General features: G+C 51.7%; 1 protein-coding gene across 4 annotated transcripts in view; it reads right to left on the bottom strand.

The window, feature by feature from the left end:
- PTPRN2 (protein tyrosine phosphatase receptor type N2) overlaps positions 1 to 19,553 on the bottom strand; it is a 695,060-nt gene that overhangs the window by 234,511 nt on the left and 440,996 nt on the right. The gene's annotated exons all lie outside the window — the stretch shown is intronic.

Below are 19,553 nucleotides of genomic sequence, written 5' to 3'. Positions count from 1 at the left end.
AGGATATGCAAATCACCTGGAGAAGCAGAACCCTACAATGTTCTCAAAATTCTGCAGTAGCCTATTTAATTAGTATTTTAATTTATCAGAATAATTCTTTGCACTTGACAATTTATGCAGTATTCCATATAATTAAGCGTGTAGCCACAGTGGAATAATTCCACCTCTTTCTTCACCCCTGTTATTTTAACCTGAGAGGATATACAGGTGTCTCTTCTGTGTTCCAAACAGTGCTGGGGACGACGTAAGGGCCGTGCTCCTCAGAGGGCACACCCATGAGCAGGTGCGCAGGCCAGGAGGGCAGCGGGCAGACCTGTGTGGGGAGGCCTGGCCCTGGGCCCAGAGCCTGGTTCCTGGCAGAGTTGAAGTGCTGCCCCTGGGGGTGCAGAGCTGCCCCCTATGTGTATTTCCCACCGTCAAAAACTGCATCCACTGCACCATTTTACAGCAAGAGGCATCCATGGAAGGGAGCTAGTGCATCCTCCCCGTCATCTGGGGCCCTGGGATGGGCCTTACCCGAGAGCAGCAGGGCCCTGGGTCGGCACTGCTGGCTTGGAGAGATGCTCCCCACTCAGCACGGGCGGGCTGAAGGCAGGGCTGGGCGGGGAAGGGGGCCGACCGCAGAGAAGGCGGCCCTGCTGCCCGGTGCTCACCATGCTGCCCCTCCTGTCCCCATGGTGCCGCGGCTCCGCTGCTGAGCCCCGTGCTCCCTGGCGGCTCCTCAGGGCAGACCGTCCTTCCTGCACAGACACCTTAAACACAGGAAACGTCCATGCTCGACAACCCAGGCCCCTCCTGTTTCCATGCAGACGTTTCTGCGGAGAAACCATGGCGGGTCGGAGGCCGAGGCCTTCAGCGCACAGCCCTCCCACCTCAGGCCTGGGCTGCAGGAACCGCTTGGGCACGGCCCCTCCTCACAGAGATTCATCTCCCAGACTGTGCTCCCCGATGGCCACAGGAGAGAACCCCCTCACACAAGCCCAGAAGACCAGCACTGAGGGGAGCCGAGTGTGCTCTGAGGTGCACGTGGCCTGCGCAGGGCCATTTGGGCTGATGTGTATCACTGTGGAGCCCCTGGACACGGATGCAGTGTCCCCAGGACCGATGGCCATGTCCATGTGGGCAGTGAGCTACTCTAGAGCTCAGGGAGGGCCAGGGCTGGGGCAGCACCCCTGGGACCCAGCTGATGGGCCTGGGACACAGCCAGGGCAGAGGGTCCAGCCCCCAGGCTCTTTATCCTGAGGTCCTCTGGGGGGCAAGCAGGCTCAGTCCTTCACTGCGGCGCTGAGACTCCCTCCGCACCACTCCTGAGCAGCCACTGTGTGCGGACGGAGTTGTGGCTTCCTGCGGCGGCTCCCTGCCTGTTTGCTGAAAGGCCCGGGATGGAGAGGGAGCCTGCTGGGGTGGAAGGAACCCGTTGCTTCCGTAAGTGGGCTGTGGCCTTGATACACGGCCAAAGGCAAGCTTGGTGCTGTCACCGTCGCCAGGCAAGGGGACATGAGGGGCCTGGAGAGCAGCCAGGGGCCGTGGGACCAGGGGAATGGCTGTCCCCGTGGGTGGTGGAGGCAGCCCGGGACCTGGGGCTGAGGGCCGGGGAAGGGCAGACACCACGCCCTGCCCTGGCCCCTCACAGTGAACTTTCCGTACAGGGGAAGCGTCGCTCTCCTGGAGAGCCCTCTCTGCTCATGAGCTACGCAGACCATGGTACCCCACACTGGTACCCAGAGCAGATCTCCGGCCAGGTCATTTGAACTGGGCTCACTGACAATCTGTGTTGCTCCAATCTCAGCAGCAGCCTGTAGGCTGTGTGCACCCCATCAGGAGCATGCCCCCCATCCATCCACGGTGAGCTGTCCACAGGGGACGGAAGGGTTCTGGCTAGCTGTGCTGCGCCCTGCTTAGTCTCACCCAACCAGGCCATGTGACCCCGGGCCCCTGGCTGGCCCTGCCTGTCCTTAGCCCTGCAGATGGGCGCTGGAGCCCGGGCAGCATATGTGCCCTGCAAACCCACCACGTGAGGGGACAGAGGCCACAGCTGGCCTCAAGCCAAGGTACCTGTGATCAAAGGGCTGCCCTGGGCCTCCTGACCCACTGCCTGGAGGGCCGCATGCAGAGCCCCCTGCACCCTTGTTCTCTGTCCTCTGAAAGCAGCAAGTGGCTGCCACCCAGTGCTACAAGGGTCCGGACCACAGATGCCCACGTGGGAGAGGTCACAGAGTTAACTAGCCCCCTGCCTCTCGGGTGACCGGAAAGCAAGACTCCCACCTCGAGGGAAGGGACTCTCTCCCATTTCTTTGTGCCGCGGTTCGTAGATCTGGAACTTCTTGGGAATCGGCACTGCTCTGCAGCAGGTGTGTACGGCGCTGGGGAGACACTGCAAAACTGAACAATTCCTGGCTTACCAATTTTTACCTACGTTGGTCTAGACTCGGCAGGCATAAGTCACACTGCTGGTTCATTACACTGGAACTGGATGAGTGTTGAAGCTAGAAATGCACATATTTTACTTTTATAAAAATGACTGCAATTAAATTTTCAAAAAATAGATTTAAAAACCTCACTTCATTTAAGTACTTTCGACTTAAAACTTTGTTATTTATTAACTCTCTCTAGTTTTATAACTTTAAGAGTTCATTCTGAATATTTTTAAAGAAGAATAACCTTTCTGAAAAACAATTTTGATTCTCAATTTCATATGTATCTTATGTTTTTGATGAAAATATCTTCCAATTTTACACTGTGTGTAATGACACTTGGATCGCTTCTAAATTCACAGAATTTATGAAAATCATCATTGAACAAAACAGTGATGTTGAAACAAGGAAAGTACATTTATAAAAACTATACAGTAATCAGAAAACACGTGCCCCTTATGACTTATAAAGTGAGCTGCAAGGGAGCCGGACACGCACAAAGACGACTCGGCCTGGCCGCCTCTTAAACTCGGCTCATTTTCAGAAGTGAGAACCATAGTCTGTGCATATTTAAACAGTATTTTTCATGATGAAGATAAGTTTCTCAGACTGTAAAGTCAGCTTGTTAACTTGATATAGACGTTCAGAAAAGCGGACACGCAGCCTCGGGCCTCCGTCTGTGCCCCTGTGGTGGCTCCTCAGGCACTAGGGGTGGCCCTGCGGAGACCCCGGGGTCACAGAGTCCTCTCTGCAAACTCCCGCTGGGGCTGCCCCCTCGCCCAGGGTCGCCGGTTCGGGCTCTGACCCTCCGCCCCATGGCTCCTTCCAGCCCTGAGCGCTCCCCAGAGGTTCAGCCCTGCCTCTGGGCCTTGGCCCAGGCTGCTGTTCCCTGGGCCTGGGACGCTCATCCCCAGGTACCCGCAGAACTCACGCCTCCACATGCCAGTTTCAGCTACCTTCTTGCCCCCTACTGAAACGGCACCATTGCCTGTGCTCTGCCCTCCTTCCCTCCAGCCGTGCCCATCTAGTGCAACCTGCCCTGGCCACTGGTCATCTGTTTTCCCCACTGGAACGTAAGCTTGGCACAGGCACGGTCTGTCCTGTGTGGCTGGGTGGCCCCCCAGCACATGAGGGGCTCTCGGTGACTACACTTGACCCTTGAACGTCACAGGGGTTAGGGGTGCAGTCCAAAACCCGCATAAACTCTTGACTCCCCCAAAACTTCACTACTAGTAGCCCACTGTTGACCAGAAGCCTTACCCATAACATAGTCAATTGACACATATTTTATATGGTGTATTATACACTGTACTCTTACAATACAGTAAGCTAGAGAAAAGAAAATGTTTTCAAATTGTCTCAAATCTTCCCCGAATTTCCAATTTATTTACTGAAAAGAACCTGCATAGAAGTGGACCCATACAGTTCAAATTGTGTTGTTTAAGAGCCAACTGTGCTTTCTGAGGGCACGGCTGTGGGGCTCACACCACTCCCCGCAGCAGGGCACCACCCTCACCCGTGGCCACGCACCACCATCTCCGCTGGAGTCCCGGAACCACCCGCTGCCCTCTGCCGCGGGCTGCCGCCCTGTGAGCTCGGGTTCTAGAGTGTGTCTGACCGCAGGGAGGTCGTCAGGAACTGCCCAGTCAAGCTTCCCCATCCCCACACGGCTGCACGGAACTTCACGGTTGGCGCGGAGCAAGCAGCTGACCGTCGGAGCCCGCCTGGGAGACGGCGTGCAGAGGGTGCTGGCCTGGCCGCGGGGCACATCCCCGAAACATGCTGTGACCCACTGTGCCGTAACAACACGCAGCACCAGGAAACGTTTTGATGGTGATCATTTTCTGTCAAGTCATCTCAAAGTAGCATGTTGCCACAGTGTTTGGATATTTAATTTAGCTAACTGTCAGAAGAATTAAAATGACCCTGGAACTAGCTGCTTTCCTGACAATTTTTTCCTAAACCAGAGACACCATTCAAAGCCTAATTCTGTAGGAGAGGGAAAGAGAAGAGGGCGGAGGGCTCCCTGTCCTTCCCTTTGCTGGAAATGCATGTTTCCTAGCTTTTTCCTGCAAGGCAATGGGTACTCTCTCTGCTGCAAAGGCACGGGGCAAAGGGCACTGGCTTGTTCCGGGACCAGGAGCAGGGAGCCAGGGAGAGCCTCTGGGCCCCTGGGCATGTGGCTGAGGCCTGACCACACAGGCGCATGTCCGGTGGTGGGTGGGCAGGTTCCGCCTGGAGCCCCCAGCCAGGAGGGTCTGCACACCAACCCGCCTACTGCGCACTGACTTCCAGTTTGAAGAGATGCCCCGAGACATCAAAACAACGCAACAATGTTCGTTTCCACAGGAACAACCGGTCTCGCTGAGGAAGGAAACAGCAGAGTTGTTTTGGAGATAACATTTGTTTACATATGTAAACATGCATCACTTAATCACATACTATGTCGCAGGCTCCTGGAAAGGATTCCCCTGGCCATCACAGCGACTTTCTCTTGATCGTTAGAAATATTTTTCTGTTAATTTGTGACTCAAAAGTGTTAATGTTTTCTACTTATCCTTAAATGTTAGGTACCAAGGAATGTTTATAAAATTCGTGTTGATAATAAGACAGCAAATGTCCACGGTACCAACACCCTGAAAAAGAGACGGCGCATCCATCACCCTCGACCGCCCCCTGTCAGAGGGCAGTGCCCCCGGGTCCCAGCCGCCGCCTCCTCCGCACGCTTCCCCACACGCGTCTGGCTGGCTGTGAACTCAGGAGGAGGTGACGACGCACGTGTCCTTCCCAGCTGGCCTCTCTTGCTGGCCCTGACGTTCTCTGTCCTGCCTGGTTTTTACCGCCGTCCCTGGTTCGTGGCTGCGTGATGTAAACACAGCACATCGTCATTTACTTTTCCATGTAAACCTCTAATCCAGTGGACGGCCGGGTTGCTTCTCCTGCTCTCTCTGCCTCTCAAACAGCACTGCCCTGAGCACCCCGGTACGTGTCGCCCAGCCCGCGTGGGGGTCCTCCTCTAGCGGAATCGCTGCGGCGGAGATGTCCTGAAGTGATTCCGTCACGTACATGTGCCATCAGCTCATTAGGGCCACTGCAGCCCCAGATCCTCCCGGCTAGTCAGACTGGGCATTTTGCCAGTTTGTTGGTGTAACATGCATCTCATGGCACGTTCAATGTGCATCCCTTTGGTCACTAACCGAGTTGAGCATCTCAACTTGCGCGTAATGTGTTTATTTGCCATTCATGCTTCCTCTTCTATGGAATTTTTGTGCTTTTTGCCTCTTTTTCTATTGGGTTTTTGTCTCTTATTGCTTTGTAGGAGTTCTGCAAGCACTGTAGTATTAATGCTTTGTCAGTAATATGGTTTATTACAATCTTATTTCAGTGTATAGTTGGCTTTTTAAACTTTAAATTTTAATACATTCTAATTTAGCTTTTTTTCAAGGTTTGCACTTTGAGTATCTTATTTAGATAATTCTCCTGTATCCCAAGATCATAAAAATACCACCTTAAATCTAAAAGATTTAAGTTTTGCCCTTAACATGCCAGTTTTATACCCAAGACCTCATTTGTGTACAAAATGAGGTTTTTCCCAGTTGGACACCAGGTTTTCTAGACACTTGCTGAAAAGGCTGCCCTTGCCTGTGATCTGCATGCCAACGTCACTGTCAGGCCCACGGGCAGCCGACTCCCAGCATCGCTGCTCGGCCCCGTGTCCCTGCCACCTACCCTCTGCCCCCAGGCGCTGCAGGCAGGTGCCTAACCACCAGGCTGCAGGAGGCAGGCCCCCCGACTGTCCTCTGCACCCACATTCTGGCTGTTTGGCTCTATGCACTGTAGAATCAGCTTGGCAAGTTTCCAAGTGATATAAAAAATAAAATGAAGTACATCTGTGGGGATTTTGGTTAAAATGTGACTGAATCAGGGACTGTGGGGGAATCTACATCATTCTGTCTGTGATTCTCTCTCCATTTATGTAGGTCTTCTTTCACATATTTTAATAAAGTATATAATTTTCTCCATGAAGTTCTACATTTAAATATTTACTCTTGGGATCTTAGTTTTTGAAATGGTAAGCGATGATCATTTTTAAAAACTGCTTCTCAGAAACAGCAGCCCTCTCAGGCACTATGGAGTTTTGGTAACAGGGTTTGATACCTCATGGTCTGGGATGTTTGGTGCAAGATGGGATTTATTTGAATGTGTAGAACAACGTGCTTATAAATCATGTGGGCCTGGTGTTTTCATTGTGGGAAGGCTTTTAACCATGAATTCAATTACTTCCTTGGTTGTAGGACTATTAAAGTTCTCTCTTTCTTCATTTTGGCCATGTTACCTAAAATTCCAAATATATTATCATACATTGTTCACAATCCTGTTATTGTTTATATGCCAAAGCATTTATAGTTACATTCCATTTTTAATTTCTGATATTGTTTTGACATTCTCTGAGCTCTTTTATGTTGATAATTTATGACTGAGATATTTCAATTTGTCAGTTTTTTCAAAGAAGAAAAACTTTGCTTTGCCTATCCTGTTTCTCTTCTACTTTATTTGGGTTTATTCTGTTGTTCTTTCTCTAACTTATTAAATTCAAAAGTTAGTTAATTATTTTACACTTAAAGCAATAAATTTCTCTCAACTTGCCACTTTCAATGCAATCTGCCAGGTGCTGAAACAGAGTCCCAACTTCCATTACTGTTGAGTTACATTTTAAAACTTTTCATTTTGCTATTTTTCCTTGACTCATGGCTTTACAGAGAACATTTTAAATTTCCAAACACGTGAGGAACAGCGTTGTCTTCTGAGTGCGGTTTGTGAGACACCAACTTCCCCAGATGTGTGTGTGCTTGGAGAGAACATGTGCTTGCCTGTGGGGTGTGACGTCCACCCCTGCCCCACTGGATTCGAGCTCAGTTCGAGTGTTAAAATTGCCTGTGCCCTTCTGATTACACTTGATTTCTCAATCACCGTGAGGTGTGTGCCATGGTGGGGAGTTGCCCTTTCTATCCTAGTTTGTTAAATCGGGTTCCTGCATGTTTAGACACTGTTGCCAGGGGCTCATCTCCTCCTATCATTATTCAGCAATCCTTTTTTCCTCTGATAATGGGTTTTTTTCTTAACATCTGTTTTATCTGCTCAGTACACCAACTTTCTTCTGCTTAGCACTTGCTTTTAGTTAGAATATATTTGTTCTCTATATATATCATATATATTTATATTATCTGTTTCTTTGAGTATATATATATTAATTCTCTCTCTATATATGCACATAATATATGTGTCCTATTATTTATGCCTCTTATAAACGTGCCTACATATATGTTCTAGTCTAAAAATTTGTTTTTAATAGGAACTTTTGTTCACATACATTTATTGTGATTTCTGACATATCTGAATTTATTTCTACATCCTATGTTGTCTTTATGCTAGAAAGTTATATATTCTATTGCTAATATTTCATGGTTCCCCAGAGATTTTAATGTTTACATGTACAAACTCTCATATCAAAAATGATACACCTTCCCACATCACAGACCTCAGAGCGTCTCACCCTGCCTCCTGCACCTCGATGTGAACGTGGCTATTCCACGTTCGCTGGGTGAAGGCCACCCTGTCTCTGGCCCACGAGCCCGCGCAATGCCCCCCCAGGGCGCTCTGCCGGGAGGCCTCCCACACTGACTGCCCTCCTTGCTCGCCTCTCCTCCTGCATCTCAGATCTCCTTTATGGGATTATTTTCTTTTGTCTGAATAAATAGAGAATTAACCTAAGTGAGGATCTGTTGGTGACAAACTTGTCTTTCGGAAGAACCCTTTCTCCACCCTGGCTGTTACCTGTTTTTCGCCCTCCTTCCTGTGAGAAAGGGTTGCTGGCACGTGAGTCTCCAGGTCGACAGCCGCCTCCCTGGATGGGAGGCGACCCTCCTGTCTCCTGGTTCCCTTCGGCTGCTGAGAGGTGGGCCGGGAGTGGCATTCTCAGTCCTCCTGGGCAGCCTGTATGTCCCTGTGGCTTCTTCTGAGATTCCCTGGCGCTCTGAAGTTCACTGCTGTGAACCTGGGTCAGAATTTTTTTCACTCGGAAAGACTCCTCAGATCCAAGGACTGGCATCTCTCATCAGGAAGGGGGTTTTCCAGCCATTGTGTCTTCAAACACTGCCGCTTGACCACTCCCTCCTGTTCTGGAACGGCTATAAAAGCACATTTGTCTTCTGGGACTCTTAACTTTTTTCCATATTTTCCATTTCTGTCTGGGCTGCATTCTGGGTAATTTCTTCAGCTCTGACATTTAGTTTCCTGGTTCCCTCTTCAACCTTATTTAGTCTGTCATTAAACTCACTTGAGTTAAAAAATTTTATTATAGCTTTCATTAAAAAAATTCTATTGTTTTAAAAACATTTTCGGCCATTTTTAAGACTTGCTGCTTAGGGCTCCCTTGATCTCCCTCTTGCATCCTGCACAGACTGCAGCATGGGCACTGATGCCCGCCGCCCGCCGGCCACACTCTCTGAGGCTCCTTCTGTTCATTCTTCCGCCTGACCCTGGCTCACAGGGCCTTGTTCCCCAGCAGGTTCCGGGATTTTCATTGTGGACCCCTATTTCTTGGAATTTCACTGTGAGAATCCTTCAAGACCAGAGAAAAAGGATTCCTACAAGGAGGATTTGCTTTATTTCTTAGGCAGCTGGTAGCCCTGTGGACCTGAGGCTGCTGAGACTAGATTCTCTGCTCAAGGTTCAGAGCCCACGGTGACGCATGGGGAGGGCATATTCCTGTGGGGCCGGGTGGTGAGGCCCTGGGGGCCAACACCCTCCCCACCCCTCACACCCGCGGGCCTATGGCCGCCTCCCATGCTCTGGGCCGGTGGGGGTGGGAGGCTCACCGCCAGTGACCCTGCCTGTCTGTGGCAGGTCTTCTATCAGCCTTGCCGAAGTAGACATGCCCTGGGTCCTGCCTCCTGCCCTCCATAGAATATAGCGTCATGAATGCTTAAGTTCAAGTTCACCCTGCTTTGGAAAATACCCTCAGGATAAAGGTCTATACCAGTGTCCACTTATCTAGCTGGGTTCCTGTTTTAAGTTAGTTTGGCATCTCCAAGAATTTCAATATTACCAGGTATCTGATATGTTCAAAATGGTATTCCTGTATCTACATAACCCAGCATTCTGGGTTGTCTTCAATAAAGGCTGGTCTAGCATTAGTTTTCCCAGTGTGCCGAGGGGCACAGGGAGACCCCTGCCACCCTTTAAGTAGCCCCCCCACCACACTGCTCTGGGCTTCTGGAGGAACAGCTATTGTAATGCAGATTTGAGCAAAATCTCCTGGGAAGCCGAATATGCAGTGCTCAAGACATTAAATAGTCTAGCCACTTAATGTCACTCTAAACATCGCTATAAATAAATGGTATATGAGATTGCCAGGTTATTCAATGTTTTCATGCAATTTGTGCAACTCCCAGCTCTCATTTGGACCGTGAGACAGAACAGCCCTTTGCAGAGCCCTGAGCCTGGACCCTGTTCTCTGCTCCAGCACCACCTGCTCTTCCTGCAGACCCTGTCTGTCTCCAGCACCTCTGGGGGTGTCGCTGGATGTGAGGCCCCCACCCCAAACAGCCTGTTAACAGGCAGGCAGGCTGGCGCCTCCGCCGAGGGGCCGGCATGTGCCCGCTGCCCGTCTCAGTAGGGCTGCAAGGAGCGCAGCCAGGTCTTCTGGGCCGAGAGCCGCTTCATGCTGCCCTGCACGGCGGGCGAGGAAGGGGGTGCCTCTCCTCGGGTTTTCTTACTCATGAAACGGAGATGCAGGGCGGCCGTGGGAGCACATGCTGGAGGAGCCCGAGGGAGGGGTCGCCAGCGTGACCCACTGCGCTCTGGGGGGCGCCCACTGCCTTGGGCCTTGCTCTGACTTGGTCCTTCCTGACGCCCCGTGGCAGGGATGGCACCGAACACTGTCGCCTCGAAAGCAGGAGGAGCATCGGGGCGCAGGGGCCCAAAGGCACCTCTCCTTGGGGGCGGAGGGGTCGATTCGTCAAACCCTGCACCTCGGGTTGGGCTTTAGCTCTTGTTTTCCAGCCATAATGGAGGAATAAATGAGAGTTCTATCTGCCAGGCTCTGGTGAAGCCCCCGGAGAGGGGCGGGGCTCGGCAGGCAGTGATGACGGCGCCAGGCTGGGGAGAGCCGGTGTCAGCTCCAATTTCCAGGTCGTCTTTCAAATTATTTTAATTAGATATTGTTTCAATCTCACTTACATTAATTTAATATCTGATATCAACATTTCAGTTTTCAATTTGTTCAAATGATTTTTTTTCCAGTCTGCCTGGTTGCCTGGAGTAATTTAAAATACAATGTTTATCTCCAGCAATTTTCAGTGTGTAGGTCCCAGCAAACTGCTATGTTCAATAAAAGTGACAGGGACGGGGGGCCTTGGTGCTTAGGAGAAATGGAAATTTGTCTCCTCATTTATCTCTAGACATTAAAGTAAGCAGGTAGGGCTAGGAGCTCATAATAATAAGATTTTCCATCAATTTCTCTATGTAATTGGCTTTCCCAATGCAAATTTCAGTGAAATCTGACAGTTTTTTTTTTTTTATTAAAAGACATCCAAATAAATAGCCACATTCCCTCATCAACACATTTTCTGACAACTTTTGGCCGTAAGGCCTTGACCTGCCCCCACAAGCTCCCTCCCCCCAGGTGCACCAGGGCAGCTTAGGCCCGGTTCTGTTCTGTTTTGTTTTTCAGATAGTAGCACAGACTCTGGTAAAGACATCCTTTGACAAAGGCTGACGTGGAATTAAATCAGGCTGCTCAGCATGAAGTGTGGGAGGAATGAGCTCTCCTCCGTGCCTCACCAAGACAAGAGAATTAATTCTATTCTTGAAGTTGATCATTATGAAGGGGCAGATCCAATTGCTTCGGAAAGTTTGAAGAGCCTCAGATGGTGAAATACTCTTTAAGTCACTTGAGAACCATGTAAAACCAAACCAAAACGTGATCTACATGGCAAAAGATAAACAGCAAGAAATATGTAGCTATGACAATAAACATTAATAGGTTGAATCACACTGGACACGTTCTCTCACTTAGGTCACACCAGGTGTTACCTACAGGAAACACACCTAAAATAAATCGGTTCAGCAAGACTAGAAATCAAAGGCTAGCGGACAAATGAGGTAAATATAAACAGAAATAAAGGAGGGGTTATGGCATTAACATCAAGGCAGCGTACAGCGCTCAAGTTGTTTTTTAAGTGAAACAAATAAGGTAATGTATATTAATGTTTACAGACTCCAAAATGAAATACAGTGTCCATGAACCAGCATGTGCTAAGAGATAAAACAAACACTGAAATTCCTAAGGACAATGGTGACAGCCAGCATGCCCTGCTACCAGCTCGGGACTGTGCCCAGAACTTCAGCCACCCACCTGCCCCAATGGCCCCCAACGGGGACTTGGAGTTGTCCCTAATGAGGAGGCCTGAGTGTTACAGGGGTGAGTGACTTACCCAAAGACACACAGCTGGTGAATGGCAGACGAGATTTGAAACTAGTCTTCCCTAAACCACGTGGAAGACATTCTGAGATCCCTAAAAGCTTAATTAATAAAGATGATTCAGTAGTAAAATATAACTGATCGGGTACCAGGCATCAAAGAAAGCCTTCAGGATTTTCAAATAGTCAAAATTACACAAGTTGCCATCTCTAAACACAATCTAATAAAATGAGAAATTAATGACCACAGAATATAAAACTCTCCAATCACCTGGGTATTGAAAAATATACTCTTCAGTGACTCTTAGGTTAAGGTAGAAATCAAAACTATGGTATCAGAATACTCTGGAAATAATGATATGAAGACTCTACGAATGTCAACCATGGGTGGGAACCGAAGCGGCCGCACGGTGGGTGTGGGCCACCAGCGTTTCCGCCATCATATCGGGAACCAGGGAACCGAACCAGCCTGGAAATGAAGGAGCCAGGAAAACATTACAACCTGAGGGAAGGAACAATAATGAGAAATAAACATATAAACTAATGAACTATACAAGGGAAACAGGAATCATGAATAAGTCCAAGAGCTTGATTTCAGGGAAAAAACACATAAACTCTAAGTATAACTCTTAACACAGAGAAAAACAGGACACCTCTGTTCCTAAAACTACCAAAAATTAATGATGAAACAGGAAACATAACCACAGGTACAATGGAAATCTAACAGTTACACTTCTGATGTATCAATATTTAGAACTCTTAAGGAATTGCACTATAAACAAGTGAAGTATAAATTACTTAGGTAGCAAAGAATGAACACAGAAGTCTTACTAGGTAACTATGAGAAAAGACTGTCATAGAAACTCCCTTCAGAAAGTACGAGGCCCGCCTGGGATGAGCGGGGCTCTTGCAAGTGCCAGGAAGCGAACGGCCCTGGGTCAGCGCCTGGTGGTTTGCTGCTGCCCGGTGTGCAAGCCCACAGAGCAGGTCCGGCCAGGGTCGAGCTCCTGACGGCAGGTCCCTGCCCCCTGCACCACGGCCCTCTGCGGGTGAGGCTCCATGACCCTGCCATTTCTTCTATCCTTTGAATATGATGTCCCAGACAGAGAGGGCAGGGGCTGAACTGCTGGAGACCTCTGAAGGCCCTGGGTGGACACCCATTTCATCACTACGCTTCATGGGTCAGAAGTGAAGAGTCGGTCACGAGGAAGACCCACTGACCTTGGGCCGAGGACAAGGAGGTCAAAGGGTGGCAGATGGTGTCCTCAGGAGACATGCAGAAATGAACCTCAGCACAGACCTACACCCTCCACAACAACGAGCTCAAATCAGACCTAAATGCAAGGTCTGAACAACTGGTGGGTCTCACCGAAGAGCGAGGTGACCGGGACTCGGTGCCAACCTGGCAGACACGGCACTGCTGAGAGAACGGAAAGAAAGCTGGAAACTGGGAGAAAGTTCGTGGAAGACAAATCCAACAAAGGACATGTCTACGTACAGAATACACACAAAATATGTAAAATTTGCACAAAGAGCTCAAACTCCACAAAAAGAAAACAACCTAATTTAAAACATGGGTGAAAGGTCAGGACAGCTCACCACATTAGAGACAGATGCCCGTGAGCAGCAGAGAGGATGCTCGGCCTCACGGTCACCACCACTGCCCTGGGGCAAGCCAGCCTGTCCTTCCGAGTTGCTGCCTGGCACCCGGCCGCGTGGGGACCCTGCTGGCACAGAGCCTGCACGGTTGGCTGAGGACGTGAGTCCGGCATTCCCGCCCCGAGTCCCAGCTTTGCTTTTTCAGGGGCACCTTCTACAATAACCACTTGGAGCTGAGTCCAGGGAGAGGCTCTGACTTGGGGGCCAGACACCTTACAAGTAACAGTGTCCCCGTGTGTCCCCTGCTCGCCCCGGCCGGGGACAGAGGCCTGGCCCCCCCCCCCAGCCCGTTTCTGGGTCTGTAATAAACCTCTTCACTACTTCCCTTGTATGTACTGAAACCGTGTCTTCCATCAAAATGACCCCAAGGTTCTCACTTCCCCCAGGTGGGAGCTCAGACGCTGGGGGCGCTCCCTGCAGACCCTGTGTGGGTGACCTGCGCCCCCTCATCCAGTGGGTTAAAATCTATTTTTAATTCAATACACCAGCTTTGGCTCTTCACCACCACTACACACCCAGGAGAAAGGCCAGAATCAGGGACACCAACACCACCAAACGCTGGCCAGGTCGTGGAGCCGCAGGAGTTCTCTCTGGCTGCTGGCGGGAATGCAGATGGGCAGCCGCTTGGAAGGCAGGTGGTTTCTTACAAAACTAAACATATTTTTATCATACATTTTAGGAACTGTGCTCCTTGGTATTTATCCAAAAGAGCTGAAAGCTTATGTCCACACAAAACCTGCCCATGGATGTTTCCAGCAGCTTCACCCATAACTGCCCAAGCTTGGGGGCACCCATGGTGCCCTGCAGAAGGTGACGGGTACTGTGGCCCATCCGGGCCATGGATGGTATTGAGGGCTCACGTGACACGAGCTCCCAGGCCCCGAGGAGACAAGGAGGACCTTTAATGCGCGTCACTGAGCACAGGGGCCCCCTGGACGTGATTCCACCTCCGTGGCCTCCTGGGAAAGGCACCACAGTGGGGACAGGGTCTAGGAGTAAAGGGAGGTCTGACGATTAAAGCCCAGAGGGTGCTCGGGGTCTGTGTGATACGGCGGTGGGCGTGTGCCACGGGTCTGCCACATGCACAGAATACACGACACCAAGAGCGGCCCCAGTGCAAACCCTGGACTTCAATCAACAATATGCCAACGCCGGCTCACCAAGTACAACAGAGGTGCACGTTGGTGCAACACGGTTCTAAGGGGGACACGGGGGAGGACCTATATGGGAACGCTCTCCACTTACACTCAATTTTTCTGCAAACATAAAACTGCTCCAAAAACAAAGCCTATTATAAGCAAGTGAAAAACAAAGGTTAAGAGCCAGTTGCATTGTCTGAAGCGCAGATGTCCCCGGGTGGATGTTCAAGTGCCTTAAAGCTTCAGGTACTGCGCACCCTGTCGTACAGACATGGCTGATGCACAGGACTGCTCCGGAGAACTTTCAAGAGCGTTATTATTTTCCAACTCAACTGACTGCGTTTCTGTGTCTTACATGGCTATATGGGTTTTTAATTTTTAAAAACTGGGAGAGAGAGGCAAAGGAGAGGTGGCCGCAGAAGGGCCTGGCCCTGGCTGGCTCCTCTCCGCTGTGCTCCGGGCCTCCCGACATACAGCGCAGGAGAACATGGACATTCAGGCCGCAGTCCTGTAGTGTGAGAGGCCAGCGGTGGGCCCTTCAGACAGGTCTGCAAAACCGGGATCACACTGAAAATGATAGCTGGCACCCGTGGCTGAGTGTCCGTCGCACCGCGTGAGGGCTGTCGGTGTGCGCACCTGGGGGAGGACGCTGATCCGGCCGAGATCGGGTTCTTCCCTCCCAGGCCACGTGAGCTGGGCTGCCCTTCCTACTCATTAGGAGGGGCCACGCCATGCCGTCATGCAGCACCCTGAAATCAGCCCGAGTCGGGACAACATTCTTAATATTTCAACTGACTGCTTCACCAAGTCACAAATAACACAGCTAATCCATAAGGTCACTGGCTTACAAACATCTATTTGCTCTGCTTCAGAGCAAAATGAAAATATACATTACAAATGATGCCGCCGGCTTCCAGCCGGCCTGGGACCAGCCATCCCCAGGGTTCCTATCACTGGCAGTTAAAAAGTACCTCTTCTTCTTAAAGTCGTTTTAATAAAGACTCCAGAGACTGTTTACTCAGGTGAACAAATTTATCTGTAACCATGGTTTAACATAAAGTTTAGCCTAAACTGTGTGTGTTTCAGTGCAAGTCTATGAATAAACCATCACGTGAGCTTCTCACCTCCCTCCCGACTCCCTGCCCCAGAGGGTCAGGGCAGCCTCGCTGGGAAACCGTTCTGACCCCGCATAGTAAAAATCAGTCAAGTCACCTGGAACCTTCCGGCAAGCCAGTAAGGGTGGATGGGAGCAGCTGGCATCTCATCATTGCCGTCCTGTGACAGCAGAATGGGGGCTCTGGGGAAGGATGAGATTTTGGGGAGCTCTCTGGGGGCTACCCACACTTGCGGGGCTGGCCTGCTGGCGCTGGGGGAAGTGCTATGTGGGGGCCAGTGCATCCTTCAGAGGAGGTGGCGTGTGCCACATGTGACCCCCTAGGTTGGAAAAAAGACCAAGAAACCACCTTTATGTTCCCGCGTGTGCCAATTGGCCCAGAGGCCAGAAACCCACCTCTGAAAAATAGGCACAAATTGTTTGGGGCAAAGCTGACGAATACCAGACCATGGAGGCCCCACCTCCTGTGCCCTTACCTGCCAGACAAAAGGCCAGAGACTTGGAGAAGCTGTCACTCTGCAAATGTCCCTGATGGGTGGGACTCCGGGTCCCAAAAGCCAGTGAGTGGGAATCTCAATGGATGGAGTGAAATCTTTGCCCCCAAATCAGGAAAAACCCAAGTGTGGTTTCCAGTTCTAGGGCTGCTGTTTGGAGGTCCTGTGCCCCATGGCAGACAGGAAGGGGCACCGGGAGTGGGGGCCCTGAAGCCCCTGTTGGCTGTTGGGGAAGTTGGGGGCAACAGTCTGAGCAAGCCCCGGTCCTGGGGGAGCCAGGTGCCAGGCGTGCCCCTTGCCAAGGCGTGCCTGGGGAGAGCCCTGGGGGTGCCCCGGAGGCTTGCAAGGAACCACACACCTGTCAGGGCTCCCGGTGATGCCCAAGGAAGCTCTGGGCGGGAGTGACCCTGGTCTTGCACGGAGGACGTCCCCTTGCGGCCGTGGAACACAGGCAGGCAGAGGCCGCTGCCCTCCCACGTGGAAGCTCCATCCCGCAACGCCCTCCGAGGCCCCGGTTCCGTCAGGGGTCGGAGCTGGTACTGGGCAGCCAAGAGCGGGGGCTGCTGAGATGGGCCCCCACCCCAGGCTCACCAGAGGATGGACGCAGAATCCACCCGGGGGCTGCCTCTATTTATCCCGGTAGTGCCGGGGTGGGAAGCCCCACGAGGAGATGTAAGGCCTGCCGGGCCGGACAGGAGTCGCCCCTCGGGCCCTGTCGGCTCCTCCGAGCCTGCACCACCCACTGTCACTCTCACCATCTGAAGTATGAAAACACTTCAGCCAATTCCAAAGAGGCAACTACAGCTCCGTGTGCTGTCTGGACGCAGGGCACCTCTGCGCGGCCTCTCACCCTGGCAGCCTCAGCTCTCCCGGAGTCATCCGGCTCCTGAAAGGCTACACACCTGCATTCACTGCATCCAAGCTGCTACTGTCAGAGCGGCTCCCTGCTGGTCCCCGTCCTCCAGGCCAGCCCCGGCTCTGCTCTCTGGAGCTGCCACCGTCCCACAGCCCATGGCTGGAGGCCAGCAGGAGCCACGAGGCGCCACGTGGTGGCACTTCTCCAGCTGTAGTGCCTCTTGTTAAAATGCGGTCTGCTGTGGGAGGCCAGGAGGGGCCTGGGATCCTGCATGTCTGAGCTGCAGGGCCTACTGTCTCAGGGCGGCCGGTCAGGGTCAGAAGCGGATCACGGAGACGCGTCCGTCAACCGTCACAGCCCGCAACAATTGAAACTAATGAAATGACATTTAAAAGGGACACAGTGGAGGAAAACAGGCAGAAAGCATGCCACAGACTTCTCTCTTTTTCTGGGCAATTCTAAAACCTCTTCCCCTGAGCATGAGGATTACTTCCCTACAAAATGGCTTAGGTGTCATCATTATTTTCAGTGCATTCACTGCAATCGTGGCACACTGGTGTACACTCATGAGGCTCGTGAGTATAAAAGTGGCACAAACGAATGGATTTGATTTCCATTATACATCCACTATCAATCACCTGTGTGTCTGTTACCTATCATCTGTCCTTCCATTATCTATTTCTATTTGTCATCTATTTATTCTTCCTGTTTATCCCCCTATCTAGTTACCTGCCTACTTACCTTTACAGTCACAATAAACTGAAGATTAAAGCACATTTTATCAAGCATCTGCTTTACCCCAGCACTGTACTAGGGGTTTCACACACATTAGCTCAAATTCTGAATTCTCATGGGATAGTAATCGCTCAATTAAAAAATATTGAGAAAGCAAGAAGGGACTTTGATCACCTTGTCCGATCCCCTTTTTTGCAGGAATCGGAAGGGGGGGAGCCTGCATGTCACGTGGTCTCTGGGCAGCAGGGTGGGATGGGAGTCCAGCAGGCTAAGCACATGCAGCGCCCTCCCCAAGAAAGCCCAGAGCCCTGTCTGCTTGTCATCCTGCGGCAGCTGGCTTTAAGGGTGTCCTCTTTTGCTTAGCACTCAGCCTTGGGCCTGCAGTTCTCTGCCTATGTGCCCTGGAGGCCATGGGCCCTGACATGCTCACACCCGCAGACCCTGCCTGCGCCAGCTGAGCCCTGCCTCCCTCTGCCCGTGGCTCCAGGGATCTGTCGCCAGAGCGCTGCAGGAGGCAGGGCCCCAAAGACAGAATGACGCGTGGTGGGCGGGAAGCAGATGTGGGCCTTTAAAATGCGACTGCTGTCTCAGAGCAGGAGCTCATGTTCTCCATGCAGTTCTGCCAAGCCCCTAGGTCTGTGGTGAGGCTGAGCATCTATTCGCTCTGCCACGTGTGACTATATGCTTTCAGTTCTCGTGGGGACACAGGGGAAGTTGGGCAGATTGGCCGTGTGCCCAGTGACCTGCTCCTGGAGGTGGAGAACCTGCTGGGGCTCAATCCCAGGGTGCAGGGCCACTAATCTCAAATAACCTGGGCCCAAGGAGTTGGGGAAGGGGCACATGCACTGACTGCAGAGGAGGGGGAGCAGGTTGCACATGGCTGAGAGTCGCCCCAGGGTATCCCGGAATTAGGGCAGGACAGCTAGACATGCTCTAATGCAACACTCCCACCTTGGGGGGCAGAAACTGCAGCACAGCAGGGGGCTTGCCGAAGAGGATCGCCGGTGCCTGTCCTTCAGCCACCATGTCCCCCACCCCAGGGTGACCTCCACTCCCATGCCCTCGGTCAGCACACACCCATGCTCTTTCCTGCTTCCCTGGCTTTGCTTCCATGACCCCTCCTGGTGGGGACCCTGCATGGAGTTCAGGAGACCCAGATGCCAAATCTAAGGACTCCAGGTCACTGGGGATGACTCCCCCGAAGGCCTTGGCCTCAGCTTGTACCCCTCGCAGTGGGGGCTCCCGGCACTTTTCTATCCTCAGACTCACAAGAGCCTTCTGGGGCTGACGATGTTGGGTCTGAGCTCAGTCACCCTGGACACAACTTTCTTTTCCTGTATTTGCTACTTCCCGTCCCCACATCCCTTCAGTGTGCAGGCCACCCCCACCCGAATTCAACATGTCTACTTGTACTCCTTGGACCTCCGTCTGGACCGAGCCGCCAGTGAGCACCATCCCTCCCACCAGCTCGTTTAGTCCTGAGGTTGGGGGCCGTCCCACCCGCAGAGGGGTCCCATCCTGCCTGCTGCAGTGAGTCATGCCCGAGGCAAACCCTGTCTTTGTGCCCTGGATGACAGAGCTTCCGCAGACCTGAGTCCTAGGGGGCAGCCGTCGTTGGCACATCTGAGAATGGGAAGGCGGCTGCCCCCTCAGGCCGGG

Source organism: Manis javanica, chromosome 6 (genome assembly GCF_040802235.1).
Source record: "Manis javanica isolate MJ-LG chromosome 6, MJ_LKY, whole genome shotgun sequence".
In the NCBI taxonomy this organism is placed as follows: Eukaryota; Metazoa; Chordata; class Mammalia; order Pholidota; family Manidae; genus Manis; species Manis javanica.
The sequence above is the reverse complement of the archived record's forward strand: the minus strand, read 5'-3'. Positions and strand labels throughout refer to the sequence as shown.